Here is a 16,837-nt window from a genome sequence, read left to right on the forward strand (position 1 = left end):
CTGGGCGGTCCGGGGTGTTCCCGGGTGGTCCGGGGCGGTCCCGGGCGGTCCGGGGTGGTCCCGGGCGGTCCCGTGCGGTCCTGGGCGGTTCCGCGCGGTCCCGGGCGGACCCGAGCATTCCATGGCGGTCCCGGGCGGTCCAGGGTGGTCCCGGGTGGTCCCGGGCGGTCCCGGGTGGTCCGGGGCGGTCCCGGGCGGTCCGGGGTGGTCCCGGGCGGTCCCGTGCGGTCCTGGGCGGTCCAGGACAGTCCGGACGGTCCCGGGCGTTCCCGGGCGGTCCCGGGCGGTCCCGGGCAGTCCGGGGTGGTCCCGGGCGGTCAGGGGCGGTCCTGGGCGGTCCGGGGCAGTCCCGGGCGGTCCCGGGCGGTCCCGGGCGGTCCGAGGCGGTCCGGGGCGGTCCCGAGCGGTCCCGCGCGGTCCCGGGCGGTCTCGGGCGGTCCCGGGCGGTCCCGGGCGGTCCGGGGCGGTCCCGGGCGGTCTGGGGCGGTCCCGGGCGGTCTGGGGCGGTCCCGGGCGGTCCGGGGCGGTCCCGGGCGGTCCGGGGTGGTCCCGGGCGGTCCCGTGCGGTCCTGGGCGGTCCAGGACGGTCCGGACGGTCCTGGGCGTTCCCGGGCGGTTCCAGGCGGTCCCGGGCATTCCAGGGTGGTCCCGGGCGGTCCAGTGCGGTCCCTGCCGGTCCGGGGCGGTCCCGGGCGGTCCGGGGCGGTCCGGGGCGGTCCCGGGCGGTCCCGGGCGGTCCGGGGTGGTCCTGAGCGGTCCAGGGCGGTCCCGGGCGGTCCGGGGCAGTTCCGGGCGGTCCCGTGTGGTCCCGGGCGGTCCCGGACGGTTCGAACGGTCCCGGGCGGTCCCGGGCGGTCCCGGGCGGTCCCGCGCGGTCCCGGGCGGACCCGAGCATTCCATGGCGGTCCCGGGCTGTCCAGGGTGGTCCCGGGCGGTCCCGGGCGGTCCCGGGCGGTCCGCGGCGGTCCCAGGCGGTCCGGGGTGGTCCCGGGCGGTCCCGTGCGGTCCTGGGCGGTCCAGGACAGTCTGGACGGTCCCGGGCGTTCCCGGGCGGTCCCGGGTGGTTCCAGGCGGTCCCGGGCGTTCCAGGGCAGTCCCGGGCGGTCCAGGGCGGTCCCTGCCGGTCCCGGGCATTCCCGGGCGGTCCCGGGCGGTCCCGGGTTGTCCCGGGCGGTCCCGGGCGGTCCCGTGCGCTCCCGGGCGGTCCCGAGCGGTCCCGGGCGGTCCCGGGCGGTCCCGGGCGGTCCCGGGCGGTCCCGGGCGGTCCCGGGCGGTCCGGGGCGGTCCCGGGCGGTCCGGGGCGGTCCGGGGCGGTCTCGGGCGGTCCAGGGCGGTCCGGGGTGGTCCTGGGCGGTCCAGGGCGGTCCCGGGCGGTCCGGGGCGGTCCCGGGCGGTCCCGGGCGGTCCCGGGCGGTCCCGGGCGGTCCGGGGCGGTCCCGGGCGGTCCGGAGCGGTCCGGGGCGGTCCAGGGCGGTCCCTGCCGGTCCCGGGCATTCCTGGGCGGTCCCGGGCGGTCACGGGCGGTCCCGGGCGGTCCCGGGCGGTCCCGGGCGGTCCCGTGCGCTCCCGGGTGGTCCCGAGCGGTCCCGGGCGGTCCCGGGCGGTCCCGGGCGGTCCCGAGCGGTCCCGGGTGGTCCGGGGCGGTCCCGGGCGGTCCGGGGCGGTCCGGGGCGGTCCTGGGCGGTCCAGGTCGGTCCGGGGTGGTCCTGGGCGGTCCGGGGCGGTCCCGGGCGGTCCAGGTCGGTCCGGGGTGGTCCTGCGCGGTCCAGGGCGGTCCCGGGCGGTCCGGGGCGGTCCTGGGCGGTCCCGGGCGGTCCCGGGCGGTCCCGGGCGGTCCGGGACGGTCCCGGGCGGTCCGGGGCGGTCCGGGGCGGTCCCGGGCGGTCCTGGGCGGTCCGGGGCGGTCCTGGGCGGTCCAGGGAGGTCCCGGGCGGTCCGTGGCGGTCCTGGGCGGTCCCAGGCGGACCCGGGCGGTCCGGGGCGGTCCCGTGCGGTACCGGTCGGTCCGGGGCCGTCCCGGGCGGTCCGGGGCGGTCCGGGGCGGTCCCGCGCGGTCCCGGGCGGTCCGGGGCGGTCCTGGTCGGTCCAGGGCGGTCCCGGGCGGTCCGGGGCGGTCCCGGGCAGTCCCGTGTGGTCCCGGGCTGTCCCGGACGGTCCGGACGGTCCCGGGCGGTCCCGGGCGGTCCTGGGCGGTCCCGGGCGGTCCCAGGCGGACCCGAGCATTCCATGGCGGTCCCGGGCGGTCCAGGGTGGTCCCGGGCGGTGCCGGGCGGTCCCGGGCGGTCCCGGGTGGTCCGGGGCGGTCCCGGGCGGTTCCGGGCGGTCCCGGGCGGTCCCGGGCGGTCCCGGGCGGTCCCGGGCGGTTGCGGGCGTTAACGGGCGGTCCCGGGCGGTCCGGGGCAGTCCCGGGCGGTGCCGGGTGGTCCCGGGCGGTCCCGGGCGGTCCCGGGCGCTCCGGGGCGGTCCCGGGCGGTCCGGGGCGGTCCGGCGCGGTCCCGGGCGGTCCAGGGCGGTCCCGGGCGGTCCCGGGCGGTCCCGGGCGGTCCCGTGCGCTCCCGGTTGGTCCCGAGCGGTCCCGGGCGGTCCCGGGCGGTCCCGGGCGGTCCCGAGCGGTCCCGGGTGGTCCGGGGCGGTCCCGGGCGGTCCGGGGCGGTCCGGGGCGGTCCCGGGCGGTCCAGGTCGGTCCGGGGTGGTCCTGGGCGGTCCCGGGCGGTCCCGGGCGGTCCAGGTCGGTCCGGGGTGGTCCTGGGCGGTCCAGGGCGGTCCCGGGCGGTCCGGGGCGGTCCTGGGCGGTCCCGGGCGGTCCCGGGCGGTCCCGGGCGGTCCGGGACGGTCCCGGGCGGTCCGGGGCGGTCCGGGGCGGTCCCGGGCGGTCCTGGGCGGTCCGGGGCGGTCCTGGGCGGTCCAGGGAGGTCCCGGGCGGTCCGTGGCGGTCCTGGGCGGTCCCAGGCGGACCCGGGCGGTCCGGGGCGGTCCCGTGCGGTACCGGTCGGTCCGGGGCCGTCCCGGGCGGTCCGGGGCGGTCCGGGGCGGTCCCGCGCGGTCCCGGGCGGTCCGGGGCGGTCCTGGTCGGTCCAGGGCGGTCCCGGGCGGTCCGGGGCGGTCCCGGGCAGTCCCGTGTGGTCCCGGGCTGTCCCGGACGGTCCGGACGGTCCCGGGCGGTCCCGGGCGGTCCTGGGCGGTCCCGGGCGGTCCCAGGCGGACCCGAGCATTCCATGGCGGTCCCGGGCGGTCCAGGGTGGTCCCGGGCGGTGCCGGGCGGTCCCGGGCGGTCCCGGGTGGTCCGGGGCGGTCCCGGGCGGTTCCGGGCGGTCCCGGGCGGTCCCGGGCGGTCCCGGGCGGTCCCGGGCGGTTGCGGGCGTTAACGGGCGGTCCCGGGCGGTCCGGGGCAGTCCCGGGCGGTGCCGGGTGGTCCCGGGCGGTCCCGGGCGGTCCCGGGCGCTCCGGGGCGGTCCCGGGCGGTCCGGGGCGGTCCGGCGCGGTCCCGGGCGGTCCAGGGCGGTCCGGGGCGGTCCTGGGCGGTCCAGGGCGGTCCCGGGCTGTCCGGGGCGGTCCCGGGCGGTCCCGGGCGGTCACGGGCGGTCCCGGGCGGTCCCGGGCGGTCCGGGGCGGTCCGGGGCGGTCCCGGGCGGTCCGGGGCGGTCCTGGGCGGTCCGGGGCGATCCCGGGCGGTCCGGGGTGGTCCCGGGCGGTCCGGGGTGGTCCCGGGCGGTCCGGGGTGGTCCCGGGCGGTCCCGTGTGGTCCTGGGCGGTCCAGGACGGTCGGGACGGTCCCGGGCATTCCCGGGCGGTCCCGGGCGGTTCCGGGCGGTCCCGGGCGTTCCAGTGCGGTCCCGGGCGGTCCAGGGCAGTCCCTGCCGGTCCTGGGCGTTCCTGGGCGGTCCCGGGCGGTCCCGGGCGGTCCCGGGTGGTCCCCGGCGGTCCCGGGCGGTCCCGTGCGCTCCCGGGCGGTCCCGAGCGGTCCCGGGCGGTCCCGGGCGGTCCCGGGCGGTCCCGGGCGGTCCCGGGCGGTCTCGGGCGGTCCCGGGCGGTCCGGGGCGGTCCCGGGCGGTCCGGGGCGGTCCCGGGTGGTCCGGGGCGGTCCGGGGCGGTCTCTCAATTTCCCCCATGCAATATGGCTGACTTGGAAGTCACCTATACAATACAACCAGCACAATGTCCCCCAAGAAATATGGCTGACTTGGAAGTCACCTATACAAGACAACCAGCACAATGTCCCCCATGCAATATGGCTGACTTGGAAGTCACCTATAGGACATGGCCACCAGCACAATGTCCCCCATGCAATATGGCTGACTTGGAAGTCACCTATACAATACAACCAGCACAATGTCCCCCATGCAATATGGCTGACTTGGAAGTCACCTAATCAATACAACCAGCACAATGTCCCCAAGCAATATGGCTGACTTGGAAGTCACCTATAGAACATGGCCACCAGCACAATGTCCCCCAAGCAATATGGCTGACTTGGAAGTCACCTATAGAACATGGCAACCAGCACAATGTCCCCCAAGCAATATGGCTGACTTGGAAGTCACCTATACAAGACAACCAGCACAATGTCCCCCATGCAATATGGCTGACTTGGAAGTCACCTATAGGACCTGGCAACCAGCACAATGTCCCCCATGCAATATGTCTGACTTGGAAGTCACCTATAGAACATGGCCACCAGCACAATGTCCCCCATGCAATATGGCTGACTTGGAAGTCACCTATACAACATGGCAACCAGCACAATGTCCCCCATGCAATATGGCTGACTTGGAAGTCACCTATAGAACATGGCCACCAGCACAATGTCCCCCATGCAATATGGCTGACTTGGAAGTCACCTATACAACATGGCAACCAGCACAATGTCCCCCAAGCAATATGGCTGACTTGGAAGTCACCTATAGAACATGGCCACCAGCACAATGTCCCCCAAGCAATATGGCTGACTTGGAAGTCACCTATAGAACATGGCAACCAGCACAATGTCCCCCAAGCAATATGGCTGACTTGGAAGTCACCTATACAAGACAACCAGCACAATGTCCCCTATGCAATATGGCTGACTTGGAAGTCACCTATACAATACAACCAGCACAATGTCCCCCATGCAATATGGCTGACTTGGAAGTCACCTATACAATACAACCAGCACAATGTCCCAAATGCAATATGGCTGACTTGGAAGTCACCTATAGAACATGGCCACCAGCACAATGTCCCCCATTCAATATGGCTGACTTGGAAGTCACCTATACAACATGGCAACCAGCACAATGTCCCCCATGCAATATGGCTGACTTGGAAGTCACCTATACAATACAACCAGCACAATGTCCCCCAAGCAATATGGCTGACTTGGAAGTCACCTATACAAGACAACCAGCACAATGTCCCCCAAGCAATATGGCTGACTTGGAAGTCACCTATAAAACATGGCAACCAGCACAATGTCCCCCAAGCAATATGGCTGACTTGGAAGTCACCTATACAAGACAACCAGCACAATGTCCCCTATGCAATATGGCTGACTTGGAAGTCACCTATACAATACAACCAGCACAATGTCCCCCATGCAATATGGCTGACTTGGAAGTCACCTATACAACATGGCAACCAGCACAATGTCCCCCATGCAATATGGCTGACTTGGAAGTCACCTATACAATACAACCAGCACAATGTCCCCCAAGCAATATGGCTGACTTGGAAGTCACCTATACAAGACAACCAGCACAATGTCCCCCATGCAATATGGCTGACTTGGAAGTCACCTATACAATACAACCAGCACAATGTCCCCCATGCAATATGGCTGATTTGGAAGTCACCTATACAACACAACCAGCACAATGTCCCCCATGCAATATGGCTGACTTGGAAGTCACCTATACAAGACAATCAGCACAATGTCCCAAATGCAATATGGCTGACTTGGAAGTCACCTATAGAACATGGCCACCAGCACAATGTCCCCCATGCAATATGGCTGACTTGGAAGTCACCTATACAACATGGCAACCAGCACAATTTCCCCCATGCAATATGGCTGACTTGGAAGTCACCTATACAATACAACCAGCACAATGTCCCCCAAGCAATATGGCTGACTTGGAAGTCACCTATACAAGACAACCAGCACAATGTCCCCCATGCAATATGGCTGACTTGGAAGTCACCTATAGGACATGGCCACCAGCACAATGTCCCCCATGCAATATGGCTGACTTGGAAGTCACCTATACAATACAACCAGCACAATGTCCCCCATGCAATATGGCTGACTTGGAAGTCACCTATACAATACAACCAGCACAATGTCCCCCAAGCAATATGGCTGACTTCGAAGTCACCTATAGAACATGGCCACCAGCACAATGTCCCCCAAGCAATATTGCTGACTTGGAAGTCACCTATAGAACATGGCAACCAGCACAATGTCCCCCAAGCAATATGGCTGACTTGGAAGTCACCTATACAAGACAACCAGCACAATGTCCCCCATGCAATATGGCTGACTTGGAAGTCACCTATAGAACATGGCCACCAGCACAATGTCCCCCATTCAATATGGCTGACTTGGAAGTCACCTATACAACATGGCAACCAGCACAATGTCCCCCATGCAATATGGCTGACTTGGAAGTCACCTATACAATACAACCAGCACAATGTCCCCCAAGCAATATGGCTGACTTGGAAGTCACCTATACAAGACAACCAGCACAATGTCCCCCATGCAATATGGCTGACTTGGAAGTCACCTATACAATACAACCAGCACAATGTCCCCCATGCAATATGGCTGATTTGGAAGTCACCTATACAACACAACCAGCACAATGTCCCCCATGCAATATGGCTGACTTGGAAGTCACCTATACAAGACAATCAGCACAATGTCCCAAATGCAATATGGCTGACTTGGAAGTCACCTATAGAACATGGCCACCAGCACAATGTCCCCCATGCAATATGGCTGACTTGGAAGTCATCTATACAACATGGCAACCAGCACAATTTCCCCCATGCAATATGGCTGACTTGGAAGTCACCTATACAATACAACCAGCACAATGTCCCCCAAGCAATATGGCTGACTTGGAAGTCACCTATACAAGACAACCAGCACAATGTCCCCCATGCAATATGGCTGACTTGGAAGTCACCTATAGGACATGGCCACCAGCACAATGTCCCCCATGCAATATGGCTGACTTGGAAGTCACCTATACAATACAACCAGCACAATGTCCCCATGCAATATGGCTGACTTGGAAGTCACCTATACAATACAACCAGCACAATGTCCCCCAAGCAATATGGCTGACTTCGAAGTCACCTATAGAACATGGCCACCAGCACAATGTCCCCCAAGCAATATTGCTGACTTGGAAGTCACCTATAGAACATGGCAACCAGCACAATGTCCCCCAAGCAATATGGCTGACTTGGAAGTCACCTATACAAGACAACCAGCACAATGTCCCCCATGCAATATGGCTGACTTGGAAGTCACCTATAGGACATGGCAACCAGCACAATGTCCCCCATGCAATATGGCTGACTTGGAAGTCACCTATAGAACATGGCCACCAGCACAATGTTCCCCAAGCAATATGGCTCACTTGGAAGTCACCTATACAATACAACCAGCACAATGTCCCCCATGCAATATGGCTGACTTGGAAGTCACCTATACAATACAACCAGCACAATGTCCCAAATGCAATATGGCTGACTTGGAAGTCACCTATAGAACATGGCCACCAGCACAATGTCCCCCATGCAATATGGCTGACTTTGAAGTCACCTATAGAACATGGCAACCAGCACAATGTCCCCCAAGCAATATGGCTGACTTGGAAGTCACCTATACAAGACAACCAGCACATTTTCCCCCATGCAATATGGCTGACTTGGAAGTCACCTATAGGACATGGCAACCAGCACAATGTCCCCCATGCAATATGGCTGACTTGGAAGTCACCTATACAATACAACCAGCACAATGTCCCCCATGCAATATGGCTGACTTGGAAGTCACCTATACAACATGGCAACCAGCACAATGTCCCCCATGCAATATGGCTGACTTGGAAGTCACCTATAGAACATGGCCACCAGCACAATGTCCCCCATGCAATATGGCTGACTTGGAAGTCACCTATACAACATGGCAACCAGCACAATGTCCCCCATGCAATATGGCTGACTTGGAAGTCACCTATAGGACATGGCAACCAGCACAATGTCCCCCATGCAATATGGCTGACTTGGAAGTCACCTATAGAACATGGCCACCAGCACAATGTTCCCCAAGCAATATGGCTCACTTGGAAGTCACCTATACAATACAACCAGCACAATGTCCCCCATGCAATATGGCTGACTTGGAAGTCACCTATACAATACAACCAGCACAATGTCCCAAATGCAATATGGCTGACTTGGAAGTCACCTATAGAACATGGCCACCAGCACAATGTCCCCCATGCAATATGGCTGACTTGGAAGTCACCTATAGAACATGGCAACCAGCACAATGTCCCCCAAGCAATATGGCTGACTTGGAAGTCACCTATACAATACAACCAGCACAATGTCCCCCATGCAATATGGCTGACTTGGAAGTCACCTATACAACATGGCACCAGCACAATGTCCCCCATGCAATATGGCTGACTTGGAAGTCACCTATAGAACATGGCCACCAGCACAATGTCCCCCATGCAATATGGCTGACTTGGAAGTCACCTATACAACATGGCAACCAGCACAATGTCCCCCAAGCAATATGGCTGACTTGGAAGTCACCTATAGAACATGGCCACCAGCACAATGTCCCCCAAGCAATATGGCTGACTTGGAAGTCACCTATAGAACATGGCAACCAGCACAATGTCCCCCAAGCAATATGGCTGACTTGGAAGTCACCTATACAAGACAACCAGCACAATGTCCCCCATGCAATATGGCTGACTTGGAAGTCACCTATAGGACATGGCAACCAGCACAATGTCCCCCATGCAATATGGCTGACTTGGAAGTCACATATAGAACATGGCCACCAGCACAATGTCCCCCAAGCAATATGGCTGACTTGGAAGTCACCTATACAACATGGCAACCAGCACAATTTCCCCCATGCAATATGGCTGACTTGGAAGTCACCAATACAATACAACCAGCACAATGTCCCCCATGCAATATGGCTGACTTGGAAGTCACCTATACAATACAACCAGCACAATGTCCCAAATGCAATATGGCTGACTTGGAAGTCACCTATAGAACATGGCCACCAGCACAATGTCCCCCATGCAATATGGCTGACTTGGAAGTCACCTATAGAACATGGCAACCAGCACAATGTCCCCCATGCAATATGGCTGACTTGGAAGTCACCTATACAACATGGCAACCAGCACAATGTCCCCCATGCAATATGGCTGACTTGGAAGTCAACTATACAATACAACCAGCACAATGTCCCCCATGCAATATGGCTGATTTGGAAATCACCTAAACAACACAACCAGCACAATGTCCCCCATGCAATATGGCTGACTTGGAAGTCACCTATACAAGACAACCAGCACAATGTCCCAAATGCAATATGGCTGACTTGGAAGTCATCTATAGAACATGGCCACCAGCACAATGTCCCCCATGCAATATGGCTGACTTGGAAGTCAACTATACAACATGGCAACCAGCACAATTTCCCCCATGCAATATGGCTGACTTGGAAGTCACCTATACAATACAACCAGCACAATATCCCCCAAGAAATATGGCTGACTTGGAAGTCACCTATACAAGACAACCAGCACAATGTCCCCCATGCAATATGGCTGACTTGGAAGTCACCTATAGGACATGGCCACCAGCACAATGTCCCCCATGCAATATGGCTGACTTGGAAGTCACCTATACAATACAACCAGCACAATGTCCCCCATGCAATATGGCTGACTTGGAAGTCACCTATACAATACAACCAGCACAATGTCCCCAAGCAATATGGCTGACTTGGAAGTCACCTATAGAACATGGCCACCAGCACAATGTCCCCCAAGCAATATGGCTGACTTGGAAGTCACCTATAGAACATGGCAACCAGCACAATGTCCCCCAAGCAATATGGCTGACTTGGAAGTCACCTATACAAGACAACCAGCACAATGTCCCCCATGCAATATGGCTGACTTGGAAGTCACCTATAGGACATGGCAACCAGCAAAATGTCCCCCATGCAATATGGCTGACTTGGAAGTGACCTATAGAACATGGCCACCAGCACAATGTCCCCCAAGCAATATGGCTCACGTGGAAGTCACCTATACAATACAACCAGCACAATGTCCCCCATGCAATATGGCTGACTTGGAAGTCACCTATACAATACAACCAGCACAATGTCCCAAATGCAATATGGCTGAATTGGAAGTCACCTATAGAACATGGCCACCAGCACAATATCCCCCATGCAATATGGCTGACTTGGAAGTCACCTATACAACATGGCAACCAGCACAATGTCCCCCATGCAATATGGCTGACTTGGAAGTCACCTATACAATACAACCAGCACAATGTCCCCCAAGCAATATGGCTGACTTGGAAGTCACCTATACAAGACAACCAGCACAATGTCCCCCATGCAATATGGCTGACTTGGAAGTCACCTATACAATACAATGAGCACAATGTCCCCCATGCAATATGGCTGATTTGGAAGTCACCTATACAACACAACCAGCACAATGTCCCCCATGCAATATGGCTGACTTGGAAGTCACCTATAGGACATGGCCACCAGCACAATGTCCCCCATGCAATATGGCTGACTTGGAAGTCACCTATACAATACAACCAGCACAATGTCCCCCATGCAATATGGCTGACTTGGAAGTCACCTATACAATACAACCAGCACAATGTCCCCCAAGCAATATGGCTGACTTGGAAGTCACCTATAGAACATGGCCACCAGCACAATGTCCCCCAAGTAATATGGCTGACTTGGAAGTCACCTATAGAACATGGCAACCAGCACAATGTCCCCCAAGCAATATGGCTGACTTGCAAGTCACCTATACAAGACAACCAGCACAATGTCCCCCATGCAATATGGCTGACTTGGAAGTCACCTATACAACATGGCAACCTGCACAATTTCCCCCATGCAATATGGCTGACTTGGAAGTCACCTATACAATAAAACCAGCACAATGTCCCCCAATCAATATGGCTGACTTGGAAGTCACCTATACAAGACAACCAGCACAATGTCCCCCATGCAATATGGCTGACTTGGAAGTCACCTATAGGACATGGCCACCAGCACAATGTCCCCCATGCAATATGGCTGACTTGGAAGTCACCTATACAATACAACCAGCACAATGTCCCCCATGCAATATGGCTGACTTGGAAGTCACCTATACAATACAACCAGCACAATGTCCCCCAAGCAATATGGCTGACTAGGAAGTCACCTATAGAACATGGCCACCAGCACAATGTCCCCCAAGCAATATGGCTGACTTGGAAGTCACCTATAGAACATGGCAACCAGCTCAATGTCCCCCAAGCAATATGGCTGACTTGGAAGTCACCTATAGAAGACAACCAGCACAATGTCCCCCATGCAATATGGCTGACTTGGAAGTCACCTATAGGACATGGCCACCAGCACAATGTCCCCCATGCAATATGGCTGACTTGGAAGTCACCTATACAATACAACCAGCACAATGTCCCCCATGCAATATGGCTGACTTGGAAGTCACCTATAGAACATGGCCACCAGCACAATGTCCCCCAAGCAATATGGCTGACTTGGAAGTCACCTATAGAACATGGCAACCAGCACAATGTCCCCCAAGCAATATGGCTGACTTGCAAATCACCTATACAAGACAACCAGCACAATGTCCCCCATGCAATATGGCTGACTTGGAAGTCACCTATAGGACATGGCAACCAGCACAATGTCCCCCATGCAATATGGCTGACTTGGAAGTGACCTATAGAACATGGCCACCAGCACAATGTCCCCCAAGCAATATGGCTCACTTGGAAGTCACCTATACAATACAACCAGCACAATGTCCCCCATGCAATATGGCTGACTTGGAAGTCACCTATACAATACAACCAGCACAATGTCCCAAATGCTATATGGCTGAATTGGAAGTCACCTATAGAACATGGCCACCAGCACAATGTCCCCCATGCAATATGGCTGACTTGGAAGTCACCTATACAACATGGCAACCAGCACAATGTCCCCCATGCAATATGGCTGACTTGGAAGTCACCTATACAATACAACCAGCACAATGTCCCCCAAGCAATATGGCTGACTTGGAAGTCACCTATACAAGACAACCAGCACAATGTCCCCCATGCAATATGGCTGACTTGGAAGTCACCTATACAATACAACGAGCACAATGTCCCCCATGCAATATGGCTGATTTGGAAGTCACCTATACAACACAACCAGCACAATGTCCCCCATGCAATATGGCTGACTTGGAAGTCACCTATACAAGACAACCAGCACAATGTCCCAAATGCAATATGGCTGACTTGGAAGTCACCTATAGAACATGGCCACCAGCACAATGTCCCCCATGCAATATGGCTGACTTGGAAGTCACCTATACAACATGGCAACCAGCACAATTTCCCCCATGCAATATGGCTGACTTTGAAGTCACCTATACAATACAACCAGCACAATGTCCCCCAAGCAATATGGCTGACTTGGAAGTCACCTATACAAGACAACCAGCACAATGTCCCCCATGCAATATGGCTGACTTGGAAGTCACCTATAGGACATGGCCACCAGCACAATGTCCCCCATGCAATATGGCTGACTTGGAAGTCACCTATACAATACAACCAGCACAATGTCCCCCATGCAATATGGCTGACTTGGAAGTCACCTATACAATACAACCAGCACAATGTCCCCCAAGCAATATGGCTGACTAAGAAGTCACCTATAGAACATGGCCACCAGCACAATGTCCCCCAAGCAATATGTCTGACTTGGAAGTCACCTATAGAACATGGCAACCAGCACAATGTCCCCCAAGCAATATGGCTGACTTGGAAGTCACCTATACAAGACAACCAGCACAATGTCCCCCATGCAATATGGCTGACTTGGAAATCACCTATAGGACATGGCAACCAGCACAATGTCCCCCATGCAATATGGCTGACTTGGAAGTCACCTATAGAACATGGCCACCAGCACAATGTCCCCCAAGCAATATGGCTCACTTGGAAGTCACCTATACAATACAACCAGCACAATGTCCCCGATGCAATATGGCTGACTTGGAAGTCACCTATACAATACAACCAGCACAATGTCCCAAATGCAATATGGCTGACTTGGAAGTCACCTCTAGAACATGGCCACCAGCACAATGTCCCCCATGCAATATGGCTGACTTGGAAGTCACCTATACAACATGGCAACCAGCACAATGTCCCCCATGCAATATGGCTGACTTGGAAGTCACCTATACAATACAACCAGCACAATGTCCCCCAAGCAATATGGCTGACTTGGAAGTCACCTATACAAGACAACCAGCACAATGTCCCCCATGCAATATGGCTGACTTGGAAATCACCTATACAATACGACCAGCACAATGTCCCCCATGCAATATGGCTGATTTGGAAGTCACCTATACAACACAACCAGCACAATGTCCCCCATGCAATATGGCTGACTTGGAAGTCACCTATACAAGACAACCAGCACAATGTCCCAAATGCAATATGGATGACTTGGAAGTCACCTATAGAACATGGCCACCAGCACAATGTCCCCCATGCAATATGGCTGACTTGGAAGTCACCTATAGAACATGGCCACCAGCACAATGTCTCCCAAGCAATATGGCTGACTTGGAAGTCACCTATAGAACATGGCAACCAGCACAATGTCCCCCAAGCAATATGGCTGACTTGGAAGTCACCTATACAAGACAACCAGCACAATGCCCCCCATGCAATATGGCTGACTTGGAAGTTACCTATAGGACATGGCAACCAGCACAATGTCCCCCATGCAATATGGCTGACTTGGAAGTCACCTATAGAACATGGCCACCAGCACAATGTCCCCCATGCAATATGGCTGACTTGGAAGTCACCTATAGGACATGGCAACCAGCACAATGTCCCCCATGCAATATGGCTGACTTGGAAGTCACCTATAGGACATGGCAACCAGCACAATGTCCCCCATGCAATATGGCTGACTTGGAAGTCACCTATAGAACATGGCCACCAGCACAATGTCCCCCATGCAATATGGCTGACTTGGAAGTCACCTATAGGACATGGCAACCAGCACAATGTCCCCCATGCAATATGGCTGACTTGGAAGTCACCTATACAACATGGCAACCAGCACAATGTCCCCCATGCAATATGGCTGACTTGGAAGTCACCTATACAATACAACCAGCACAATGTCTCCCATGCAATATGGCTGACTTGGAAGTCACCTATACAATACAACCAGCACAATGTCCCAAATGCAATATGGCTGACTTGGAAGTCACCTATAGAACATGGCCACCAGCACAATGTCCCCCATGCAATATGGCTGACTTGGAAGTCACCTATACAACATGGCAACCAGCACAATGTCCCCCATGCAATATCGCTGACTTGGAAGTCACCTATACAATACAACCAGCACAATGTCCCCCATGCAATATGGCTGATTTGGAAGTCACCTATACAACACAACCAGCACAATGTCCCCCATGCAATATGGCTGAATTGGAAGTCACCTATACAAGACAACCAGCACAATGTCCCAAATGCAATATGGCTGACTTGGAAGTCACCTATAGAACATGGCCACCAGCACAATGTCCCCCATGCAATATGGCTGACTTGGAAGTCACCTATACAACATGGCAACCAGCAAAATTTCCCCCAGGCAATATGGCTGACTTGGAAGTCACCTATACAATACAACCAGCACAATGTCCCCCAAGCAATATGGCTGACTTGGAAGTCACCTATACAAGACAACCAGCACAATGTCCTCCATGCAATATGGCTGACTTGGAAGTCACCTATAGGACATGGCCACCAGCACAATGTCCCCCATGCAATATGGCTGACTTGGAAGTCACCTATACAATACAACCAGCACAATGTCCCCCATGCAATATGGCTTACTTGGAAGTCACCTATACAATACAACCAGCACAATGTCCCACAAGCAATATGGCTGACTTGGAAGTCACCTATAGAACATGGCCACCAGCACAATGTCCCCCAAGCAATATGGCTGACTTGGAAGTCACCTATAGAACATGGCAACCAGCACAATGTCCCCAAAGCAATATGGCTGACTTGGAAGTCACCTATACAAGACAACCAGCACAATGTCCCCCATGCAATATGGCTGACTTGGAAGTCACCTATAGGACATGGCAACCAGCACAATGTCCCCCATGCAATATGGCTGACTTGGAAGTCACCTATAGAACATGGCCACCAGCACAATGTCCCCCAAGCAATATGGCTCACTTGGAAGTCACCTATACAATACAACCAGCACAATGTCCCCCTTGCAATATGGCTGACTTGGAAGTCACCTATACAATACAACCAGCACAATGTCCCAAATGCAATATGGCTGACTTGGAAGTCACCTCTAGAACATGGCCACCAGCACAATGTCCCCCATGCAATATGGCTGACTTGGAAGTCACCTATACAACATGGCAACCAGCACAATGTCCCCCATGCAATATGGCTGACTTGGAAGTCACCTATACAATACAACCAGCACAATGTCCCCCAAGCAATATGGCTGACTTGGAAGTCACCTATACAAGACAACCAGCACAATGTCCCCCATGCAATATGGCTGACTTGGAAGTCACCTATACAATACAACCAGCACAATGTCCCCCATGCAATATGGCTGATTTGGAAGTCACCTATACAACACAACCAGCACAATGTCCCCCATGCAATATGGCTGACTTGGAAGTCACCTATACAAGACAACCAGCACAATGTCCCAAATGCAATATGGATGACTTGGAAGTCACCTATAGAACATGGCCACCAGCACAATGTCCCCCATGCAATATGGCTGACTTGGAAGTCACCTATAGAACATGGCCACCAGCACAATGTCCCCCAAGCAATATGGCTGACTTGGAAGTCACCTATAGAACATGGCAACCAGCACAATGTCCCCCAAGCAATATGGCTGACTTGGAAGTCACCTATACAAGACAACCAGCACAATGTCCCCCATGCAATATGGCTGACTTGGAAGTCACCTATAGGACATGGCAACCAGCACAATGTCCCCCATGCAATATGGCTGACTTGGAAGTCACCTATAGAACATGGCCACCAGCACAATGTCCCCCAAGCAATATGGCTGACTTGGAAGTCACCTATACAACATGGCAACCAGCACAATGTCCCCCATGCAATATGGCTGACTTGGAAGTCACCTATACAATACAACCAGCACAATGTCCCCCATGCAATATGGCTGACTTGGAAGTCACCTATACAATACAACCAGCACAATGTCCCAAATGCAATATGGCTGACTTGGAAGTCACCTATAGAACATGGTCACCAGCACAATATCCCCCATGCAATATGGCTGACTTGGAAGTCACCTATGCAACATGGCAACCAGCACAATGTCCCCCATGCAATATGGCTGACTTGGAAGTCACCTATACAATACAACCAGCACAATGTCCCCAAGCAATATGGCTGACTTGGAAGTCACTTATACAAG

This window comes from Petromyzon marinus, unplaced genomic scaffold (assembly GCF_048934315.1).
Source record: "Petromyzon marinus isolate PM22_M1 ecotype Great Lakes invasive population unplaced genomic scaffold, UKy_Petmar_22M1.pri1.0 PM_G_Scaffold_1, whole genome shotgun sequence".
Lineage (NCBI taxonomy): Eukaryota > Metazoa > Chordata > Hyperoartia > Petromyzontiformes > Petromyzontidae > Petromyzon > Petromyzon marinus.